Source organism: Odocoileus virginianus, chromosome 32 (genome assembly GCF_023699985.2).
Source record: "Odocoileus virginianus isolate 20LAN1187 ecotype Illinois chromosome 32, Ovbor_1.2, whole genome shotgun sequence".
Taxonomy (NCBI): Eukaryota; Metazoa; Chordata; class Mammalia; order Artiodactyla; family Cervidae; genus Odocoileus; species Odocoileus virginianus.
Window position 1 is genome coordinate 27824876 of NC_069705.1, and position 24470 is coordinate 27849345.

General features: G+C 39.5%; 1 protein-coding gene across 12 annotated transcripts in view; it reads left to right on the forward strand.

Moving 5' to 3' along the window:
- SORBS2 (sorbin and SH3 domain containing 2) overlaps positions 1-24470 on the forward strand; it is a 204679-nt gene that overhangs the window by 12269 nt on the left and 167940 nt on the right. For 7 of the 12 annotated variants that reach the window (XM_070460026.1, XM_070460022.1, XM_070460025.1 and 4 more), the window contains exon 2: positions 19282-19421. The gene's annotated coding sequence lies outside the window, so the exon portion shown is untranslated. The remainder of the gene's footprint in view (positions 1-19281; positions 19422-24470) is intronic. The other 5 variants (XM_070460027.1, XM_070460031.1, XM_070460036.1 and 2 more) reach the window with 1 other exon arrangement.

Below are 24470 nucleotides of genomic sequence, written 5' to 3' on the forward strand. Positions count from 1 at the left end.
AGGGGGCCCTTGAAGTTCCCAACATGGGAGGGATCTGGAAGCTCATTTATCTTCTACCTTCTAGAAAACCCACTCTCCCACCCTCTCCCATGGTAAGAGGGCATTCCAACATGGAAGTGGGAAGATCGAGCTTCCCAGAGGATGGGGGAAGGAGCACTGGGTCAAGGAAGCATAATCTGGAACTTGGGGTGGGCTGTGTGCCTGCAGTTCTAGGTCCAGGCCAGTGCTTGAAGATGCATTTGGATTTGTGTGTTTATAGATTTCTGTGAGTGGAAGGTCCTCGACCCTAACAATGTCAACATACTGATCAGTGTCAGACCTTCCCTGCAGTATATCACAAATGGAAGCAGGGATCTGCCTCACTGAATAGCGCCAGGTGCCAAGACGGCCCCAGACACTCAGGAACGTGAGTGTGCCCCCCAAGACCCCCTACTCTGATCCCACTTTGCCCTTCCTCCTCCTCCTCCACATGTCTCCATTCTCCTTCCTGTCTGATATTGTTTCCTTATGTGGTTGTTGTAAAAATCCACATTATAGTTTGAAGTCCCAGTTAATTGTATTTAGTAAACAATTTTATGCTCTTTATTGTTGGTTGCTGATTTTTAAAGATCAGTAAATTACAGTATGAATTAAGTACTTTTAAAGTTTCAGTAGCCCATAACTGCTTTTCCCTTTGTATGAGCCTTGTCAGAGACAAATTTTCTCTAACTCTGCTTCAAAGTCCCTCCAGTTTTTTTTAAGAATGAGCCAGGCAGGCCTGGGAAGTCCGGTCATGGGCGTGGCCTTCAAGGGATGTACATGCAGGTGTGTGATTTAACATCTTTCAACCACAGGTCTGGAACCAGGTAAATGAGGATATTATGCCTGGCTCGTAGGCCCATTAGTTCTGAAATATGAAATAATTAATGCAAAAGTACCCACAACAGTGCCTAGCACATAACTGGCTCGCAATAAATGACAACTCTGCCATAAAGTCTCCTGGGATGAAAGAGAAATGGGGATCTAGCAGAGAGATCTTTACATAATAGACCTGGATTGGGCCCGGGACAAAAACTATGTACTGCAAAATGATCTAAATGAATTTCCACAACAGATAATGTAAAGCATCTTAGTATAAAACCCACCAGACTTTCAGTGATCACATAGTTCTTAAATTTGACCTTTAAAACTCAAAGAAGCTTTTAGAAGAATCTAACCCACATACTTTTGTATCTTCTGGTTATCACTGAATTATTTCACGCCAAGGCAAACTTCGCAGAGTTATTAAGTGAAAACACCGTGTTAGGATAGAATGGGGGAGATCATTATTTTTAAAGATCCTAATTCCAAATAGCCATCCCGCCATTAACTGAGCTAATAGAGAAGAATTTTAATGAGCCCTACAATCCCAAAGGACTTGCTTCAGAATGCATTGTAGGGTCTTTTGCCAATAGATTTACCTGCTTAATTATGTTTTTCTTGATCTAAAATTAATCTTCAAGTCACGTGGTGTTGAGCTTAGTGACCTGCAACTGTTAGTTAGGAATGTAAAATAACAGTAAGTTTTCTTATAAATGTTAGCTACCATTTACTGAATGCATACTGTGCTGGGCAGCTTGCCAAATTCTTCAAATACCTCTCACTGACTATTCACAAAAACACTCTGTGATGAGGGTATTATTCTCATTTTACGGAAGAGGAAACAGGGTCTGAGAAGTTAAACATCTTGTACGGGGTCACACTTGTGGGGAAGGGAGGAATCAAACTTGGGCCGGCCAGATTCCAAACCGGTGCTCTAACATTTTTCTAGATTGATTCTTTGTGGGAACCTCTGACTAGCTCCCCCCAAAATATTATAATTCCCATGTTATCCTCCTCTCTATATTTTTTCTTTGTGGATTCTATAGAAATATTTATTTACCAGACTATACCAAGTATCTTTATTCTCAAAGACCAGAATCAACACAACAATGGAATTAAGGAGGGGGAAAAACATCAATCTAGAAGGCAAATAAGGATTAACTGTTTGTGGTGAGATTGCAGATGAAATTTTCTTTTCTTCTTTTGCTTGTTCATATTTTCTAAATCAACCTTGAGTTTTGAAAATTTCAAAATAAGGAGATGCATGTTGGTGAGGGCCGAAGGAAATCTGTGGGGCACCAAAGGCGCTTAGACATCTCAATCTGAGGTTGCAAAGCAAAGCAATAGAAACGTAGAACAAAAAAAAAATGAATCTCTGGTTATACATATTTATCAATTTCCTTTTATTGTCACAATTTGCTTCCACTTTAATTTGGGAGACTATTTGGAAGATGTACCACTAGAAATTGATCACTGCCAGCTTGAATTTTTTGTTCTCAATGTCAGTGGGCCTGTTTACTGGTAGTGATGGTTTTACCTCCGGATTAAGAATGATTAGTTCTACTTTGGAATCAAATACAGTTCAACTGGAGTTCGAAAAGAATTAAGATCTTGTGGCTATGTACACGTGGAACAATTTCCCTTTGTTAACCAGGTCACTGTGATCTAAAGGAGAAGTGGCCACTCTGAGAGCATGTATGGGTACTTTGGGGAAAGACAATCTTGTCTCTTTCATATTTTAAGATAGGACCTAGAACCATAGGTAGCCATAAGACTCCTAACCTGTAAGTACTAACACAGTAGGTGAAATAGATCCAGAACGTTTAAAATAAGAAAAATAAGACGAAAAAAGATCATTTCAAATTCAAAAAATCATTTCCAAAGCATTCGTTGTTCAATATACATCACATGGCCTGTCTTGCTATTTTGGTCCTTTCGTTATTCTGTCATTCACTTTCCACCGGCATTAAGTGAGCTTGTTCCTGTGAGTACTGTATTACTCCTGTACTAACGTGAACAAAATAGAAGTGCTTCTCCCTGTGGAGCTTACAGTCTTGAGGTTTATTTATACTTTGTATATGAAGCTGAATGGCCTAATTCACGAATGTGTGAGCCTATACACACAAAACATACGATGATATGAAGTGTGGAAAATTTTCTTTAACAATTACTGTATTCATAAATATATTTCCCAATTTTTTTCTAATGTAGATGGTGAATGTATGCATCCCATTGGATGGTAATTAAATGGTGCATTTGGCAAACTGTACTCATTCTAACTTAAATAGATGTCATTTTTAAGTTGCACTGAAAATAAGCATACTTTTGCCATTTTAATAAGCATCATTAAAAACAGTATATTGCTATGCCTTTAAATCACACTGACATCTTTTATTGCTTTTCCCCACATTCATGGTTTCCAACTCAATGTTCAAACTTTTTCAGAGGATAAACATTATGGAATATTTATAACCAAACACCAAAATCAGCTCTTCTTTCCATTTATGGGATGTAAAAGAGGAAAGCAATTTCAATGATACAGAATCAGTGCTAAGTTACAAAAGTCATTCATTTCAGGAAAATGTGACCAGGGAATCTTGAATTCTGCCCTAAATTAATAAAGCCAGTTGTTAGGTAATAAATAAATTTTACAGTTATTGTATGTGAAATGAGAGATGCTTTCTACCCACCCAGAGGACTATTATAAGAAAAAGGAAGTTAACATTCATGACATTAAAATGTGAAAGTTTCTCAGTATAGAGTTTTCTTTAAAAGCTAAAAATAGAGCTACCATATGATCCAGCAATCCCACGCCTGGGCATATATCTGGAAAAGACGAAAATTCTAATTGTAAAAGATAGCAACACAATTACAATAGCCAAGACACAGAAGCTAACTAAGTGTCCACCAACAGATGAATTGATAAGATGTGTATATATATATATATGTGTGTGTGTGTGTGTATAGATGTATACATGTATACACATATGTGTATACACATATACATATGTGTATATATGTGTGTGTAGATGTATATATATACATGTGTGTATACATATATACATGTGTGTATATATGTGTGTGTAGATGTATATATATATACATATGTGTATATGTGTGTGTGTGTATATATATACACACAATGGACTACTCACTACTTAGCCATTTGCAATAACATGGATGGACCCAGAGGTTATCACACTGAGTGAAATAAGTCAGACAGATACAAATATTATATGATACCACTTATATGTAGAATCTAAAAAATAATACAAATTAATTTATTTACAAAACGGAAACCAGCATACAGACATAGAAAACAAAGTTATGGTTATCAAAGGTGAAAGGAACGGGGAAGGATAAATCAGGAGTATGTGATCAACAGATACACACTACCATATACAGAACAGATAACAGGATTTACTGTGTAGCACTGGGAACTATATTCAACATCTTGTAATAACCTATGGTAGAAAGATTTTACACACACACACAGGTATATATTGTTGTTGTTATTTAGTTGCTAAGTTGTTTCCGACTCTTTTGCAAGCCCATGGACGTTAGCCCACCAGGCTCCTCTGTCCATGGGATTTCCCAGGCAAGAATACTGGAGCGGGTTACCATTTCATTCTCCAAGGGATCTTCTCTACTCTGGGATTCAGCCTGCATCTCTTGAATTGGGGGCATATTGTTTACCACTGAGACCCCGGGGAAGCCCTGTACAGGTATATGTTAATATATACAGATGATGCCAAGGACCGAGGAGCCTGGAGAAATTGGACACAATTTTGCAACTAAACAACAGCAACAATATGTACAGATTACATATACATATAACTGAATCACTTTGCTGTATACTTGGAACAAATACAATATTGTAAATCAACTATACTTCAATTTTTAAAAATGTTAAAGTTTCTTTTACATGAAGAGACCATCTGTAACTGTGACTGGCTATCCAGATAAATGGAGTGAAATACGAGTCCATATATTTCTTGACTCTTTGAAGGTGGAAATCATTCCAATTTTCAAGTCACGCAGCTACTCAGGTATCTTGTAATAATTCTCAAAGTTTATACCCCTTATCCATTTGGAGGAAACCATTAGTACATGGCCAACAGATGAAACGACAAAGATACACTTATTTTACTTGTAGAGCCACAGAGATTATCATGTAAGTGAGAATCAGGAACGTTTTAGTTTAAGTGTGTTTCTGTGTACTAGTGTGGGCCTAATCGGTATGTGTTAATAGACTGATTTACTCACTTCATTGTTCTTGTGTTTTCTATCTTAACCCAATGCTAGTTCCTTTGAGAACAAAGGTAACAAAACCACTGAAGCAGACAGTGGAGATAAGTAGTAAGAAACAAGACCCTGAATATCCTGCCTGCTGAAGTGTGTGCAGCTAGAGCCCTGTTTCATCAGCCTAGAAGTTAGCAAGGACCGTTCATAAACCTTTCAACGATTGTATGTATATCATTTTTCGTTGAAACAGAAATGGCAAACACAGCCCTTGAGGCACTGCTCACTTTGATTTGGAAACTGTGCAAGAATTTATATGTGTAGGAAGACACTTCAAACTCCAAACTTCTAAATATACTAAGACAGTGAGGAGACAGTTGAGAAGCAAGAATAGCAGCAAACTTACATAACCATTCCTCACCTTGTATGTGTTCAAGATTCTTTACTATTTAAGAAGGAGATGCATGAAATATTGCATTAAAAATCAAGACGAATTCAATGTTATGTCTGTCTCGAATGATTCTGTCGTAAGAAACTAATATATTCTGAAGGCAACACACAAAGGTTTCCTTCTATAAATGTATTGATTTATGTAACTATATTATATATAAATTATAAATGTAATTTATCACTGATTTGATAAATTATATTTTGGCCAATCAATTATTATGACTACATTCTGAACAAGTTATGCATGAAACATGAAGGCTCTCTGATAACCTTGTGTTCAATTAAAATCCAGATAGATGAGCTCCGCCTATGAATAGGAACAGGTTCTCCATGGAAATGGTCAGTGGAAAGTGGACAGCATCATTTCATATGAACAGAGAAAGGACTTAGTACCCATCTCGGGGCAACACAAAAGCAAGCTTTAAGAATGGCCGTAAGCTGAACTGTGGTTATAGGGGGAATGAAAGAGCAATGATATATTAGCTGGAAGAATAAAATCATCACAGCAAAGATGATTAACCTGGTCTAAATCTCTAAGTCAAACACTCCAAAGAATAATTGGAGCCCATGGCCCAGGGGATCAGGTTTTCACCAGATCATGTTCTTCAGTTTGTAGGTTGTGGTGTTTGTTACTACTTGAAATTTCCAGCACCTTTGTGGTTACCCAAAATAGAACGTTGTACAGAAGTCCAGTTTGGAGTCTCAAAGGTGTGTTCAAATGTGCACAAGTCTTTAAAAAGAGGCCAGGTGGATAGATCTTAATCAGGAACAAGCAAACAGAGTTCGTGTTACAGAATGTTAAAGCCATTGCAATTTATAGCTCAGGTCTGGTTTGGCCACAGGTGATGGGCAGCATTTGTTAAGACCTTTCCAATTCTTTCTTCTCTTACTCAACGTTGTATATGCAAACCTAAAGGCAACCTGATTTTAGCCCTCTTTATCTATCTTTGCAGGTAGGATTCATTTACAGAGTAGAATTGTAAAACTGGGCAAATAAGTGCACCCTAATGTAATGCTATTAAATGAACTCAGGGTTCTGTTTTTTAGAAGAGTTTGGCTAAGTGAGTCCTACATTCATAAAATAATTACTTGTTGAGAATTATCTCATTTTTCGAGTCATTTTTCTAATTATCTTAAATGGTATTCTTCTCCTTTGATGATTGATTCCAAGATCACTTTATTCTACTTGCGTGTCTGCCTATGCCTCAATTGACATAGCTCTAATATTGAACTTTGAAGCTCCAAATTTTGTTTCTGTTTTAGGAGACAGTCTATTAATATCTTGCCTCCACTGAATCCCTTCTCATTAGAATTATTGCAAATAATTCTACTTCTCTACTGTTTGCATCTGTTTTCTTATCTCTCTGAAAACCTATTTTGGTTGCAGTTGAAGCCATCACTTGATACTTTAATGAGTCGACTACTGTGGATAGCATTCACTCTAATTTAGTTCACTGAGGGGTTGAATCCAAGTTTCGATCAAAGCAGCTCCCAGCAAAAGAAAGCAGCAGTTAGTGATGGAGGAGCCCTGCAGCTCATGGTACAGACCGACAGGACACAGTGGGGCTGCTCATCCCAACTTGGGTCTCAAATCTGCTGGTGATGCTGTGCTTGACCTTTCAGCCTCACAAGGACAGGGTTTCTCAGGCTCTGGCCCCAGTGATTTTCTATAAAGTGATCCTCTGTGCCCCAGTGTTCTTTTTTTTTAACTTTTAAATTTTACATTGGAGTATAGCTGTTTAGCAATACTGTTGGGGATCAAAGAGAAATCAGGAGATCTGAGGTTTTTATAAAAACTCCTATGAATCAAAGAAGAAATCAGACAATGCTCACAGAAATCATGAACTAATAAAGGAAGAAAATATAGGTGATACATAGTTTCACTTAAAAACATTATTGATAGTCCCTTCAGCTAGCAAAGGGATCCTGGTAACAATCCTTTCTCTGTCCCATACAGCTTGCCTTTCCCTTCTAAATGTGTGAGGATGAGGCTGTCTTTCAATTACTTTTTTTGTTGTTGTCATTCACTAAGTCGTGCCCTAGTCTTTGGACTGCAGCCCGCCAGGTTCCTCTGTTCGTGGGATTTTCCAGGCAAGAATACTGGAGTGGATTGCCATTTCCTTCTCCAGGGGATCTTCCCGACCCAGGGATTGAACCCATGTCCCCTGCTTGGCAAGACGATTCTTTACCACCAAGTCACCAGGGGAGCTCTTTACTTTTTTTTTTTTACTGTTCCCTAGAACAGTGGTTCAGTTGGTCAGTGCCTATCTCTTTCACTTAAGCAAGTCAAGCTTACCAAATATTATCATGGCTGTTTCAGTTCCCCATGCAGGGTACCCCTCTCATTAGATAAATATTCACTCAGAAAATTCTGAGGCCCAGACACTGTGTTGGGTACTGGCAATACTTGTGGGGCTTAAAAAAAATTTTTTTTTAAAAATCTTTTGGCCACACCGCAGGGCACGCGTGGCGTGTGAGATCTTAGTTCCTGACCAAGGATCAAACCCAAGGCCCCTGCGTTGGCAGTGCAGGGTCTGAACCACTGGATTGCCGGGGAAGTCCTGATACTTGTGTTTTTAAAGGGAGGCCAGTCCTCAAGCAGCCTGCGGTCTAGTAGGAAAATGACAGCAAACAGCAACAACACATCAAACACTCTTCCTCAACAGGCGCCTGACCGACTGGTTTTCCCACAGCCTCATGTCATCCTCTCAAAAGGCAGGGAATATTGTTTGTTTTTACAGATAAAGAAAATTAAGGCTCAGACTGAGTAACTTGCTAAAAGTGACAGGGCTTGCTAAGTCTGATTCCAAACCTTGAATCTTTTTTCCAGCAATGTACTTACTGCTATAATAGGGGTACTTATACTTAAATTAATCACTTACTGAAATTATAGTCAATGGATATAAGTTAGTGTGCGTCTGTTTTTAGCAAAGACGGATAGAGTTATAACTCTGTTCCTCCCACTTGCTAAGAGAACGACAGACTCTTAAAGGGACTTACAAAGTCCACTCTTTTTTTTATTTTGCTTCTTCTGGTTTATTCCTCTTAATGATAATAAATTTCCTCATCAACCTGTTACTCACCAAATAAGATGATAATGCTGTTGCTTTAAGGGGAAAATATCAATCATAGAGAAAGTCATTAGCAAAGTCATTAGCAAAGATAGGGAATTTTCTTAATCCATCTGTTTAACAATTCCATGAATTCTTATTTAAAATTAAAAATTTTTTAAAGCCCCATAAAAGTCTGAATGTGAGCTCTCTGAAATGAATTATAAGGAAATTAAACTCAGAATGTCCGTGTGTCCTATCCATTTCATTTTCCCCCATTCGCAAACTAAAAGAACATATTTGCAAAGATCAATTACTACATTGACAAATAATTTTTTTCTACCTGATTTTTAAAATAACTGATGATTACTGTGTGCCAGGTATGGCTTTTCATGCAGTATCTTCTTCTGTCCCCTTAATAATGCTCTATGGTAATTAAGTGGGCTCCCCAGGTGGCCCCAGTGGTGAAGAATCCGCCTGCCAATAAAGGAGATGTAAGAGACATGGGTTCCATGCCTGGGTCGGGAAGAGCCCCTGGAGAAGGAGATGGCAACCCACTCTAATATTCTTGCCTGGAAAATTCCATGGGTAGAGGAGCCTGGCAGGCTACAGTCCACGGGGCCACAAAGAGTAAGAGACAACTCAGCGACTTGTCAGCCGAGGGAACTGAGACTCAGAGGTCATGCCCAAACCAAGGAGCAAATAAGGGGCAGAACCAGCAAGTTCATTAAGGACTATTTATTCTCAAAGCATGTGTTTTTAATTGTGTGTGTCATGCATCATTGAGACAATGATCATATCAAGAGCAGCAACCAACACTTATGCCTGTTGTATACAAGGTATTGTCTTAAGACCTTTGCATATATTAACTCATTCAGTCTTCATACCAATCAGGTGCATTAAGTGCTGCAATAATTCTTACTTTCTTCACACAAGAACTGTAGCTCTAGGAGATTTGTTAACCACGCTACTGAAGGTAGTGGTGTCAGATTCCCTGGTGGCAGACAGCCTCCAGACCCTTCCTGTTGAACATCAAGCTCCTCACCAATATAGACAGAAAGACAAAATGGTTATACGTGACTGATGGTTATAAAATGGAATGTTTTATACTTTATATTCATTTCTTCAATGTATGGTACAACCAGAAGCCATGAGATAAAAATGCTTAAAATAATTTCCACGTTGTACATGTATCTTTAGTTTTATTTGAAACTGAAAAAATTATTGGCTTCCTAATCCAATATGCTTTCGCCTTACTTATGACTGAGAGCATTTACAATTTTAAGAAATCCTAAGTAGAAAATTTTAAGATCATTTAATACTCAAATACATTCCTTGCCATCTTCTCAAAATCACTTTTTTTTTTTTTTGTACCAAGGACAAATTCCATCATTCAGTTTAGCTTTTGAAACCTTGGTAAACTACACTGCAGTGACCCTGCTCAAAGTTTTCTGAACAATGCTCTGGCAATGGCCACTGAGAACAGGGTAAACAATGGGTTCCTGTTTTCTATTTCCTGCAGACTCTTATAATGTCCTTATTCCTCTTGATATCACTGATCACTAATTGTTAGTTTTAGGGGAAAAAAGAGCCAACTACTCGACTATATTTGTTTAAAGCCGAAAAGGTTCCAACGCTGCAGCTCCTTGGGCTTCAAACGTATCGGCTCTGTTTCTCACGGTAATTTTCCGCCCATTAGAAAATGATAATGGGCCTGAAACTGAACACAGCAACTCACAAGAGGTGAGGGCTAACTGTTGATGTCCAGAAGTACTTTCAGAACTTCTGAAACTATTTTGTGTGTGATGATTGTTATTATTTTTTTATTGGAACACGCTTGCTGTACAATATTGTTAGTTTCCGCTGCACAACAGCAGGGATCAGCTATATGTCTGCATGTATGACTGTCTCTGGGGCGTCCCTCCCACCCCTGCCCATCCCACCCCGAGAGTTCATCACGGAGCACCCAGCGGAGCTCCCCCCAGCTGTAAATTTTACAAATGGTAGTATGTATGCATCAATGCCACTCTCCCAACTCATTCCACCCTCTCCTTTCCCCTCTGCGTCCACCAGTCCACTCTCCACGTCTGCGTCTCTATTCCTGCCCTACACATGGGTTCATCAGTACCACTTTCCTAGATTCCATATACACGTGTTAATAGACTATATTTGGTTTTCACTTTCTGAGTTAACCGCACTCTGTATGACAGGCTCTAGCTTCATAGCCAGCCTAATAGTTTTCAGCTTTCAGCCAGCCTGAGATGAGAAACTCATACTTGAGTAACTGTGTTGGTATGCCTCTAAGTGTCCAGAGACCAGATTACTTTTAACCAGGTGAGGGGCTGGTTTCCCTGAAACAACAAGGAGCCCAGGGTGGGTTCAAGGCTGCTTCAGCAGGTGCTTCCCAGAAGGGCATCTGCATTTCCATCAGCTCAGAGGAGCAGTACTAGGTGATAGAGCACCCACTCCTCAGGAAGCTCTGTGTTAGCATCGCACCTGTGAGACGTCTTGCCTGTAGCTTATCAGTCTGAACAAACCACCAGGGAATCCCAGAAGATAAGTTTTGGGGTTTTTTTGTGTGTGTATGTGTGCATGACCTTTATTTTTCATCTTTGTGTTTGGAATTTCTTTGCAATTTGTATATACATTTATTATAAAATAGAAAATGAATAAAGCTACTCTGAAAAATTATAGTGAGGGAATGAATGATAGATGGCTTCCCAGATGAAGAAACCACATTGATCTAAGTCCTACGATGGCTTTTGAAAGAGTTGGTGTCTCTGGATTGGAAGAAAGAGGAGTGAAATATTTTAAATAGACCTGTGACCAGGATTTTGTAGCAAAGTAGAAAGCAAAGATGGATCCTCCATAGGTAGAAAGCTGCATCTGCCATGACTGTGTTACAGTATTTATTTCTTTTCAAGCCATGAGTCTGGATATAGTGAGTGACTTGATTGTAAAATGAAATGTGTCAGAGAGAAACTTCATTCGAAAGTGACCCTTAAAGAAACCCTGGCTGAGAAAAAGAGGAAGCTCACGAGAAGGTGAAAATGCATGCATTTACTTTGGCTCAGACGTCCATTCCCCACCCCTCTGCCTGAGCACGCACTACCCACAGCTGCAGACGGGACAGACCGTCCAGCACTTTCCTCTGGAGACCAGGCCAGTCCTGGCTCAGCCCAGAATCTGAACAATGATTTCCCCCCCTGTTTTTGGTAAAACTGAGCTATCATTACTCATTTCTCGACATTTCTAACATGCCTCTCCCATACCATCTCACTTCTTGCGTTTCCTTTGTTAACAAGACTATTGTTGCTGTTTTTAGGAGGCTGACCTTGCTGGTTAGACCGTTCCCACCCAAACTTGTCTATCTCTGGCACATGGACAGATGAGCATATCTGTAGGCAGTGAATTAAACAGATGAGGTTGCTAACAGCCAGAGGTGACTGGCCCCAAAGCTCCAGGTGCCTTGGGTGTCACCTAGCGAGGTGACAACTAAAGGGATCAATATTGCAGCGACATCTGTAACCCACCCAGGACACATCAACAGGCCACACAAAGAGGGGTAGGAAGGTCTGAATTGGAGGACGGATAACACAGAAAATATTAACACGTCCAATATCTGAAAGCTCCCATTTCTAACCCACATTCATTTTAGGAAAATGTTTTTCTTATGCACTTGATATAACAAATCTATACAGTTCCTTCTAACCCTTGAATGCTGGGAACTCTTCCTTATTATTCTTCACTCATATTTCATCTCTGTGGATTTCAAGGAAATTTTTCTAACATTTTGTGTATTATTATTTATGTATGCCTCTCCTTGCAAAATTAACTTTTGTGGCCATAGTAACGATGGAAATATGCCATAGATGGTTGGGTTAATTAGTTTGTTTTCTGAATGCCTCAGAAAAGATATTTTTCCTGCTCTGCCGTGATGATTTCAAAGTGTCTTACATGTGTACAAAAATCATATACAAATGTACAAAATAATACATCTTCAAACATTCTTAGGCTCTAATCAGTGTCCTTATGCCCATGGTAGAAGAAAGTGTTTCACAGCCTCTTCCCAGGCAACAGAGCAAAGACCAGCCCCCGGTCTCCAACTCAGCTCTGTATTCCAGGCCACACAACGCTCCCTTTCCTCTCCTCTGCCAGAGAACAAGATCACAAATCTCCCAGTTTTTCGATGGCTAGTAATTCCTGGTGTGTTTATAACTAACGCACTATATGGACATGACAAAGGGTTTCATGCCACGAGAATGACAATGGCCTGAGCAGGCAGTGCTGTTGGTGAGATAATTCATTTCTGTTTGTCTGCTCATCAAGTATCTATAAAAAGCATCAGGTACAGCTTGCAGGAAGCCATGTGGTATAACTGTGTAGTAATACACAAATACATCATTCTCTCAATAACCCTAATCAAAAGAAATTTTGATCAGGGATCCCAGTTGAGTGATTAATACACCCTAATGGAGTATTACATGATTTTTAAAAAGATCTGGAGAGATGATGCAAGAATGCAGGTATCAATTTATTTCAAGCCTATTTTAGAAGATAAATGTGAGTTATTAAGATAATAGATTATATCCCAAGGAGGAAAACAAGTGCTGATTCTTTAAAAACCTTTTAAATCAAATATGTAACCACAAAGCAATACCATTCAGAGAATCCTCTTGGTTGGAAACAGCTGCTTAATCAGAATACAGTTTTTGCTTTTTAGAAGATAAGATACTTTTATAAGCTCTCATTTATGTATAACAAAAGTACCATCGTGTGTTGCCTCATGCCCTAAGCAGAACTTATTGAATTGCTTCTTTATTCAACAAATGCACACTGAGCCCTTCCTCGGCACCGGGCACAAATATAACAAACCTGTCTGGGGTTTGATGGGAAATCAGAGGAGAAATCCATGAATCGATCACTCAAAGGCAACGTTTGATGTTGGAGGGAATGCAAGGAACATGATTCTTTAAGAGTTAAAAGTGCTTGACCTTGGCTAGAGCAGGGAAACCCTTCCTGAGGAAAAGGCACTTGGGCTGACAGCTGAAGGGTGCTGGCATCCACGTGGAGCAGGGCAGGCGGCAGGGAGAGCGAATGCAGCGCACACAGGCCCCGACGGTGGTCCAGCCCAGGAACTGAGGGGAGGCCAGGGAAACCTGAAGAGACGGAGCTAGAGGAGGGAGGGAGGTGTGGGTGGGGATGAGAAGCAGCAGATCGCACGGAGCCTTAAATAGGCCCCTTTATGAAGGCTTATCTTGATGATTTTTCTACCATATGTAGCAACTGTTGCATATGCTCAATTTCAATGGAATATAAATATCGAGAACTAAGTCATAGTTATATGAAACAGCACAGGCACTTGCTAAATACATATGCAGTTCAGACAGTCAGTTTAAAAACAATAAGGTTTTCACTAGAAAAGTGAGTTGTAACAAAGGTTTTAAGAAGTTATTTCTATAGAATCTCTAGCACTTGATTGTTAGAATCTCTAGTCTAAATTGCTCATTCAGACTCTCACCTTATTTAGTAAAATCCAGTCCCAGATTGCATAATGGCAAATGGGATGGCAAGTCACATTTCATTTCACGTCAGTAAGCCAGGGAGCAGAAATAAGTGACATATGATTTGACAGCTTTAAAATAATTATACCTGCAGATGTAGATCATGGGGGTGAGCAGGAATGGCCAAATGCGATCTCTGTCAGTCCAAGCAAAAGTGGAGATGTTCGAGTTAGGAACAGGGTTTATATAGCTCAATGTTTCTGCCTCCATTTTAGGGTATCAGTGCAGAGGACTTGTATGACTGGTCTGAAACCACTCAACCCATGGGCTTGGGTTTCCCCACTTGGTGCATTTATTCACTGTTCAACACACTGAACTTCCTGGAGACGACCCTGCTGACCCTTACTGAGTGTGTGATGCTTCTAAGCATCACTAGTTTCATTGCAGACATGCGTGGTTCACTCTGTTTCATGTGGTTGAAGCAGACAACTGTAAAAGATGTCAGTACACTTAATCGAGCCTTCATTTTGCATCCAACATGCCTGCTTCGGGGGTCCGCCCCTTCCTTTCATCAGTGTTATCTGATTTCTATCATTTCTATAGTATCAGAATCTGACTGCCTTTTCAATACATCTTTGAAACTCATGCCATGTTTCAGGCAGTCCTGCTGCCTCTCCCTAAACACTAAAATATCTAAGAGAATGACGCATTGTTCTCCTGGAAAATTAGACAATGCTACCCAACTGACATGACCATGAAAGCCTTCAAACATTTATAGTGCAACTCACTTTTCAAAGGACTTCGGGGGGTGGGGGAAAATGTGTAACCTAGAAAACAATATTCATGGGAAAACTACATTCACTTCCTTCCTACTGAGATCCTCTCAAATCATAGGAAGCGATGAGGAATCAAATGAGAATTTGGAGTTCTCTTGGGGAAAAAAAATTTAAACAACTCTTAAGCCCTCAAAACGCATGTACTCAAGAAACCACGCATATAAAAGTCCCTAGAAATCATCACGGTATCTGAAAACAAACTACTATGTTTGGCCATAAAAGGAAACCTGCACAGTTATTCTACTACGTTTTAATTATTTAACCAATAACATTAATAGCATTTGCAACATGCCAGACTTTACTACATTCCTTTCAAATGACTACTCTTCTAATCCTCACAACAGCCTACTGAGATAAATCCTATTTAAAGAAGAGGAAACAGAGGCACAGGGAAGTGAAGTAACTGGCCCAAGGTCACACCAAAGTGGATTCAGACAGACACACTGTCCCAGACTCTCTGCTTTTAAGCATTACCCACTTTTTAAAGTTTTCTGAAACAATCAACCAACCAGTAAGACCTAAATCTACAGATGGTCACTTCATACAGAACTGGGAGTTTTAAATATTACCGGTGTAGGTCCACATTTTCTCTTACAATGAGGATTTCATTTTTAGGAAGCCCTTTGAGCTCAGGAGGCTTTGGTGCCACCTGAAGAGGTGAGAAGGCATTTGGCAAACTGGTGAGAGCCTTCCAAATAATGTGTTCACTTATTTAATGGTGAGGCAGAGGACAGCGGAAGCCTCTCTTCTCCAAAATGCCAATCTCTCGTGCGTCTAACAATGGGAGGGTTATCTGAGTTACTAAGATCCTTTCTTGTGACATAAATACCTTCTAGGATGGTTTGTTCTACATCAACTGTGCCTTAGTTACAGTTTCGATTAGACCAATACTTAGCTGAAAACAGTGTCAGTATTTCTTGTGTGTTATGGAGGGAGAAAAAGAAATGAAATGCTACACTGACTTTCAACATTTTGGTTCATTTTCCCCCCCTCCCTCTTCATCTCTGAAAGATTATTCCTGCTCTAGCCTCTGAAGCCAAGCCTGTCCTTCTGGAGAGCTTAAGAATCTCAGTGGACATGGCGGCTGGTCCCACTCATGCCTTGCACCAGGGCAACTAGATTTTTATCTTATTCTTCAGAGCCTGCAATGCTGCCTGGCATCTCGTGAAGTGTCCTAATTCCTCCAAGCATTAGATGTTGATCTGTGGACCACTCATTTAAGTAGCAAGGATCAAGAGCAGTGTTTCTCAAAGTGTGGTCCAGAATCACCTGGGGGCTTGTTAGAGATCAAAATTTCAGGCCCCTCCCCAGACATACTAAATCAGAAACTAGGGATAGGACCCAAGAATGTGTGTTTTGACGAGCCTTCCTGGTGACCCTGATGCTTAGTACAGCTTGAGACCCACTGGCCTAGATGGCACTGCCCGATAAAAATATAATACAAGTCCCATTTATAATATGAAAGGCTTTGGCATTTTAAAAAATAAAAAGAGGTAAAATTAATTTTAACAAAATATCTTATTTAGCGAACTATGTCTGCAATACTGTTTCAACATATGATCAAGAGTTTTTAAAAATTCTCTTACAGTCTGTTTTTCATACTTAAATTCTGGTATATATTTTACACTTATATGACATCTCAGTTCTGACAAACCATATGTGGCTCAACAGCCACATGCATCCACCACATTAGATAGGCAGGCTCTAGACTTAAAGGAAATCAGTCCTGAATATTCACTGGAGAGACTGATGTTGAACCAGTACTTTGGCCACCTGATGCAAAGAGCTGACTCATAAGAAAAGGCCCTGATGCTGGGAAAGACTGAGGGCAGGAGGAGTAGGGGACGACAGAGGATGAGATGATTAGATAGCATCACCGGCTCGATGGACATGAATTTGAGCAAACTGTGGGAGTCATGACGGACAGAGGAGCCTGGCGTGCTGCAGTCCATGCGGTTGCAAAGTGTTAGACATGACTTAGCGACCAAACAGCAAAAACAAGACTTCACAGTGATAATATCATTAACTTTTATGCTTTCTGTGTATCAGACATTACTTGGTTAAGAATTTTATGTGCGTAATCATATAAACCCAACCACAACTCTATGGATTGGCATTGTTCCTACCCCCATCTTATACAGAAGAGTTATGCCAAAGGCCTATTAAATGTTTCATCAATATAAGAAGCCCACTCTAATATAAGCATTTCCAAATGATTTTAAATCAATTTTTTTTTTTGGTAAAAAACACAAACAAGAGAGACATAAATAAAACCATTAACAGTACAGTTGATACAATTGTTACTGTATTGATAACTTACAAAAGACATAGCAGTTGGGTAAGTATTCTAACCTTTAAAAATATGCCTCAGTTTGCACTCTTCTGTGATGTCAGATCTGTTGAAAAGTACTTATGGACAGGCTGTCTGGACAGTCAAGATCTTTGGGGAACAAAGGAGTTCTAGGTGAGTTACTTGGCAGGGTAGGACTCATCCTAAATGGAACACGGAGCTGGGTCGTAACCTGTTCATTCAAGTGCAGATTGGCATAATATGACTCTAAAAATAGTTCAACGTGAAGCAATGGGCTTCTCTCAGTATTGGTGTGAGAAGCACCCAGTTTGAAATTTAAAAATAATGGTTGACTTAGTACTCAAATAGTTAATCTTTATCTGTTCCCTTAACTTCCACAGTTTCTCAAGGAAGGTCCATTTTTAAATGTATTTTCCTTATAAGGAGAAAAAGGAAAAACAGTTAAATAGTTCCTGTTACATGGCATAGTGATTTGATATTTGTATACATTTCAAAATGATCACTACAGTAAGGCTAGTCACCATCTGTCACCATACAAAGATATTACATAATTATTGACTATATATAATCCCCACACTGTCCATTTCACACCTTGTGACTCATTTATCTTGCAACTGGAAGTTTGTACCTCAATCTGTCTCACCTATTTCTTTGCTCAGTATTTTCTCTAATCACTTAAAAGGAAAGAACTAAATTTGATGTGAGCCTCTGGTAGCCAGCCTTCATAATATTAACTATAAAACATATCAAGGTGGTTTTTATAATGGACTAAGATCAGGGAATCTTCTTTCATCTCTCAGCAGTACTTCCTGACTGCATAAGCATTTTCTTTGTTACAAAGAATAGAGAGTTCAGAGGTTTTGGGGATTTCATCTAGAACAGAGGCTTTTATACAAATACTTAAGTGTTTCCTTGGTAGGAAGTAACTAATTTTCCTTTCTCGGGATGTTGCAAAAAGCCTAATGAAGCAATGGAAGTCAGGAGTGGTCTGATGACGCATATATTCCCTGGGTCAGAGTAGAAAGAGATCTCCACATCTCCAGTTGCCATGGTTTAAATAGCCTGTGGAAAAGAAGCTGTAAAAGTCTGTAACAGATTCTGTCCTTACTCTGGCTGTGTTTGTGTGCTATAAACCTTTCGAGGCAAAGAAATTAATTTTGTCCACTATTGTATTCTCAGAGTGCTTGGCATATCAGATGTTCTTGCCACAAAAATGTTTGTTGAATGAATGACTACAATTTCCAGATCTTAATTCATCATTCTGCAAACAAAATGAAAGCTCCGAGTTTGCCAGTCATTGTTGGTGACCCAGTCTGAAGTATTTCTTCACTGGCCTTTGGAGTGGGGAGAGAGCAGCGGTGGGTGCCTGTCTGCGTCTTGTCACTGAATGGCCCCCAATCTCTGCCAAGAGATAAGAAATGTCAACAGCTTAACCCAGTAGCTTGCAAAAATAGCATGGTTGATGAGACTGGAAATGTGGGTGTGGGCTAGAAATAAATCATTTGTCTTCAGTCTTAAGGAGGATAGGCTGACAACAGTTATTCCTCCCAGAGAGAAACCTAAAACATTTTTTAAGACCCATATAAGCAGACCAGGAACTATCAGAAGAAAAGTCTTTCCTCTCAATACGGCATAAACAGGACATCTGATTTTCAACGAATCTCGTGAATCGTTTTGAAAACACAAGGATTATGGCAAAGTACTATGTTGCTTTAAGATTCCAGTTAAGTTTTTTTTGTTGTTGTTACTGTGTGTTTTGCTTTCAATCATGCTGGCAGTTTTCCTCAAAATGTAAATGAATACTTGCACAGTGGAGCAAGTTGTTATGGGTTTCCTGGTTTGTGTCCCTGCCCCCCCCCAACACACACCCCCCTGGGGGGGCGGGGTGTGGCGATCCAGGCAAGGATTTTTCATCCCTTGCAGACAACCCCGGCTGCTGTTAAATGCTGAAAATAGCTCAAATGCTCTCAGAACAGTAGCACCACCCAGCAGCTGAGATTCTTTCCCTCTCACTTGCCTTCTCTCTTGCCCCCCTCCTTTTTTTTCAGACACTTGGATTGGACTTAATCTTAAACCTCTGGAGTTCAAGACCTTTTAAAAAGGGCTAAATAAACAACCTCCACATGTAAAAGGCCACTGACTCCTACTTCCTGTCTTCAGAGCAACTGTTGAACCTGGCTGCCTGTAGGTAAGATTTTTTTTTTTTTAATTCTGAAATTATTTGGTTGGTTTATGACATGGACTCAACGTTTTTAAATAACTTGACAATGGTGAAAATAAGCAGGGAGGTGGTGCGGATGGTGCTGGGGGTGCTGAACGCCATCCAGGTAGATATGGTGTGCCAGAGTCCAGAAGCACCCAGCGTGCGTTTCCGTGGCTGCAGCTTTAAACGGGGCTGAAGGCGCTCCCTACAATGCTGACCTGCAGAACAGACCTGTCTTTGGCTGAGCCTGAGCTGCGGCAGAACGCTAACTAAGCCTCCTTGCCAGGGTCATCCCAGAGCCTTTCAGATCCCCTCATTTTCTTGTTTAGACGGGGTTTACTTATTTTTAACTTTCTAAGGGCATTTTTTTTTTTAAGGGAAAAGATGCAACTACCTGAGTAAAGGAGCTAGATTAGTAATTTATTCTTTAAGGACATTGAGACGGCTCTATCTTATTACCTTCTTTCACCACTGTTTTGTTCATTGCTACTGTGGAATTAGAACAATTTTTTGTTTGCTTTTGTATTGTATCTTCCTACCACAATTCAGTGACTCCGTTTTGAGGTTTCCTTACCTAGCTGATGGTCTTTGGCTGGCAGGTTTCTTGCTCCACTGTGACAATATAATACTTTGGAGGGTTTTCTGTGCTTCCCCCTCCCCCACCTCATGCTTAGTCTTGACGTCTTGCAAAGCACTTTGATCTGTGGACTTGAACTTCAAACACGGCATTTACTTTGATTGTGGGTATTTACTATGTTCAGTTAAAAAGTCATCTTCTTTTTTTTTTTTAACACTTTTATATCATTTCCTTGGAATAATCTATTGGGTTTTGGTTTTCTCTTACTGATATGTGTTGTTTTATTAGTACAGGGACCCACCCCCCCCCCACCCCCCACCCCCCACCCCCCGCCCCTACCACCAAGAGAAAGGCAAAGACTATTCTATGGCAGGTTTCTCTGACCATCAAAAAATTTATGACAGTCCTCTGCTCCATGCTCAGCAGATGTCTAAAATCAAGCAGGAAATAATGGTGCACAGACTCTATCATGTAAGTGCCTCTAAATTGCCATATGCCTTGGGGCCTTACTGTTGCTTTTTAACATGGACACTGAAATCCTTGGAATTTAGAGATTCTTATTTCCAACGAAGTTTACTGGTATCTTACCATATGTCAAAAGAAAACATGCATTTTAAACACACATCTTCCGGGCAACTTTCTTTTTTTCTTTTTTTTTCAAAAAAGAAAGAAAAAGAAGAAAAAAATTTAAACAGAAATAAAAGAACATTTAGAAAAGGAAAACTAGAAAAAAAAAAGAAAGGAGAAAAAAAATTCTCTGTAGCCAGAAGTCTGTTATGCTAGTGAAACTTCTGCTGAATGAGGGATAAGGAATGAAAAAAATGTATTTCCTAAAATAGGCAGAGTGTAGCACTTTCTAGCCATTCTGTCAACTTTTAGATGTTCTTTTTGTTTTAGAGAAAATTCGTGGGTATATCACATTAGTTTGTCACTCTTTTCTTCTCTACTGCAAACAAAGGGTATTTTCAAAGTCCTCAGCCAGATACTCAGTTTGCTGTCTCCTGGCAATCTGGCCTTGTGTCCTGGGGAAGGTGAACAGTAGGACGACCCTAATCCTGTCAGGAGACTAAGGGCCAGGCAGGGACCCTGGCTCTTCAGAGCTGATGCAGGACGCACCCTGTTCTCTGCATCATGCTGACAAGGAAGGAAGCCAGTGGCCGACGGACTCAGGTTCAGAGGGTGGAGCTAGGGAGCAAGTCATGGGAGACGTCCCTGTGGGTTAGAAGTAGATGCAATGTGATCTCTAGAACTGGGACTGAGATAGTAGGAAAACCTAGAGCTTTTCAGTCTAATTTTTTTTTTTTAATTTCCCAAAGCAGGACATTTAATCACTAACTTTCTCTCTTCAGATCTGCATCATAAGAGCTTTTGAATAGTCTCATTTCTGTGATGTGTGTATAGTCAAAGCTTGAAATCCTCCGGTCATTTTGAACATATACCTCACTACCTTTGGGGGGGGCGGTCTAGAATACTCTTCACTTTAATACTAGGAATTCTTGATTTGGCATTGCTAAGGAGAAATGTGCTGCTAAAAAGGCAATGCTAGTTCAGTTGCAGAATCCAATGGATGAAATTTGTTTGGAATGATAGAGGCCGTTCCATTCTTGAGCAAGCCATTTTTTTCCTGTTCTGTTGGGTTTTTTTTTTTGTTTTTTTTTTGTTTTTTTTTTGTTGTTTCCCTTTGCCTCTTAATTTTATTTTGAAACTTTGGCTTGTTTGAATATGAAACTCAAGGAGAAACGTAGCCAAAACCACTGAGTTTCACACAGGTTCCACATGAAAGAAGTATTCTACCCAGCCTTGCTCGAAACTTGGCCCATGTTTTGCCAAAAGTTTCATGAATGTCACTGAGCCTGGATTTGAAACATAATCCCAAGCCAGGTGACTTCCGGTGACTTTGAGGCTGTCCTGTAGAAGTATAGAATCTGTCAAACAAGGGCACCCCTTATTTTCATATCTCTGACTATAATTTCATGTATACACACATTTTTGCAATAAACTTCCATTTGTTCTATGATACTTTAAAGCCAGGTTCAATCCTAACATGAATTTTTATTGCTGGGGTATTGAAGCAATTGGCAAATAGAAGTCTGCATTTTTAAATTCCAACACAGTCTGAAGCAAGTGGTGTGAACATGTTGGTATAATTCAGCTGAAGGACGTCAGTCCCAGGAGAGTGATGGAGTGGCTTTCTTTGCTGAAATATACCTCTGTGCTCATGTGGAACAAACAGTAACATTTTGTCCGGATCTGTCTGCTTGACAGTATGCCTTTTGTTCGTTCTCCAAAGGTGGTGTCAAATATATTGGTGGAAAAATAATAAACTTACAGATTTTTTTTTTTTTTGGCCTGCTCAACTGACACACTCCTAGGGAACATTGTAAGCATTGAAAAGTTTAGTACTGTTCCTTGTAATGTACACTGAGGGTAAAGGAATCCTCAGCAGGCAATTTTCTTCAGAAAAGCTTGACCTCGAGCTGTTGTGTGACGGTCAAATGGGCCGGGTTGTGAAGTTGTGTGTGTGTGTTTTGAGTGGCTGGAAAGGAAGGTGGGATTTGTAAACTTCGTTCAGCAAATGTTACATTTACACGAAAAACAATCGAGAAGAAGAAGGGGACAAAGATGAGAGCACTGGAGGTAAGAGGAGACCATCTGGTGCAGAGGGTGAGGAATCAGGACTGTTCAGTAGCGACTTCTTTAACTTGACTTTGTCCTAGAGACTAAAACTCTACCTGCAAAATACACACACCTGCAATTTTATTAATACTCAGGATTATCACAGATAATAGACTGTGTTTTTATTTCACCCCATGCATAGTTGTTTCACATTCAATAACTGATTTCCTGGATCATCTGTCTTAAGGTAGAGTGGTATTCCTATTAATATGGGGTTGGTCATGCAGGCAGTGTGTTCCCAGTGTACAGGTGAGGACACTGATCCCCAAAGTTGCCGCAGTATCCATTTTACATCCCTAGAAAATAGCCAATGGCAGGTTGGCTCTCATATCAGGAGTTTTCAAAGTGTACCATTCCATCTCATTACATGATACAAAGATATAAAACAAGTTAAAAATAATAACCAAAGGATAATAAGAAAATGGTTAGTCTGAGCTATGAGAGTGCTATTTGGAATCATAACAATTTCTGAGTTTCTATACTTCACTGAGAAATAATAATCTAATAATCAAAAGTGGGATGAAGATTACAAAGAAAGACAAGCATGTGCCAGTGGTATAATGAACCAAAAGTTATGACTTGGTGATCAAAACAAGACTCAGGTCAGTGAAAAGAATCAGGTTAGTAACTTGATAACAGCTTAAATAAAATAATGTACTTGCTACTGAAAGGTCAATCCAGTATTAGAAAAGATAGGACAGAAACACTAATCTCTTGTTCTGAAGATAAATTTGGGCTTGAAAAAAGAAAGTGAATTTAGTTTAATGGAAAAACACATGTACAGCTTGTGTTATTAAAGCATTGTGTTTTGGTTACTTTGACCTGATACAAATCCTGGTCCAAGCACAACTTTGAATTGGTTTAATTCTAGTGGAACCGTTGCTCTTGACATACATTCAGCTCAGTGGTACTTCTCTTGTGCAATTTTGCAAACCTAAGAAATTTGGTTGGTTTCGAATTTAGCTCCAAGCAGTGTTCAGAACTTTTGTGTTTGTTCAACCTGACCATTTAAATATTTTAAAGCCACATAACACTCAACTTTAGAACAAATTCCTAGTGTTAAAAATACCTAAGAATGTTGAAAAAGTTATGTATAGGTACACTGTCTGCAAATTTAATGAGCATACAACCAAATATAGTTAACAAATACAGTTTTGATCTGTAGATCAAAGCTATTTTCTATTCCACATTTATATGTTTTACTATGAAAGTATTCACTCTTTAAAAAAATTTTATTATACTGGGATTAAAGATCATGGTTAAGAACAGAAAACTGGGAATCCTCTGTCAGTCCAGGGGTTAGGACTCTGCACTTTTCCTGCTGGGGGCCTGGGTTCCCCCCGGGTTCAACCTCTGAGTGAGGACCTAAGATCCCACAAGCCGCAGGGTGTAGCCAAAAAATTCTCTTAAAGAGAAAAGAAAAGAGAAGCATGGAAATCTATCCCAAAACAAATATGGCTGAGTAAATGTGCAGTTAGACTAGAAACCACATCCTTGTGGTACTAGCAAAACCAAGTGTTTGAAGGTATTGTCTGGCATCTGGTTGACCTTCACGTGGACATCTGTGAATAGTCCAGAACAGTGGGTCTGTACTGAAGGATTCAGCAAGGAAGTGTTGGAGATAAAGGAGGAAGTTTTGCACTAATTCAAGAAGGATGCTAAATGCCAAGCTAAGAGATCCACACCTCATTCTGATGTAAGAAGTGGTCATTATCCCTGACTGTACAGGGCAGTAAAATGATAACTTTGGGAAGAAGTAAATAGCTTACATAGTATCACTT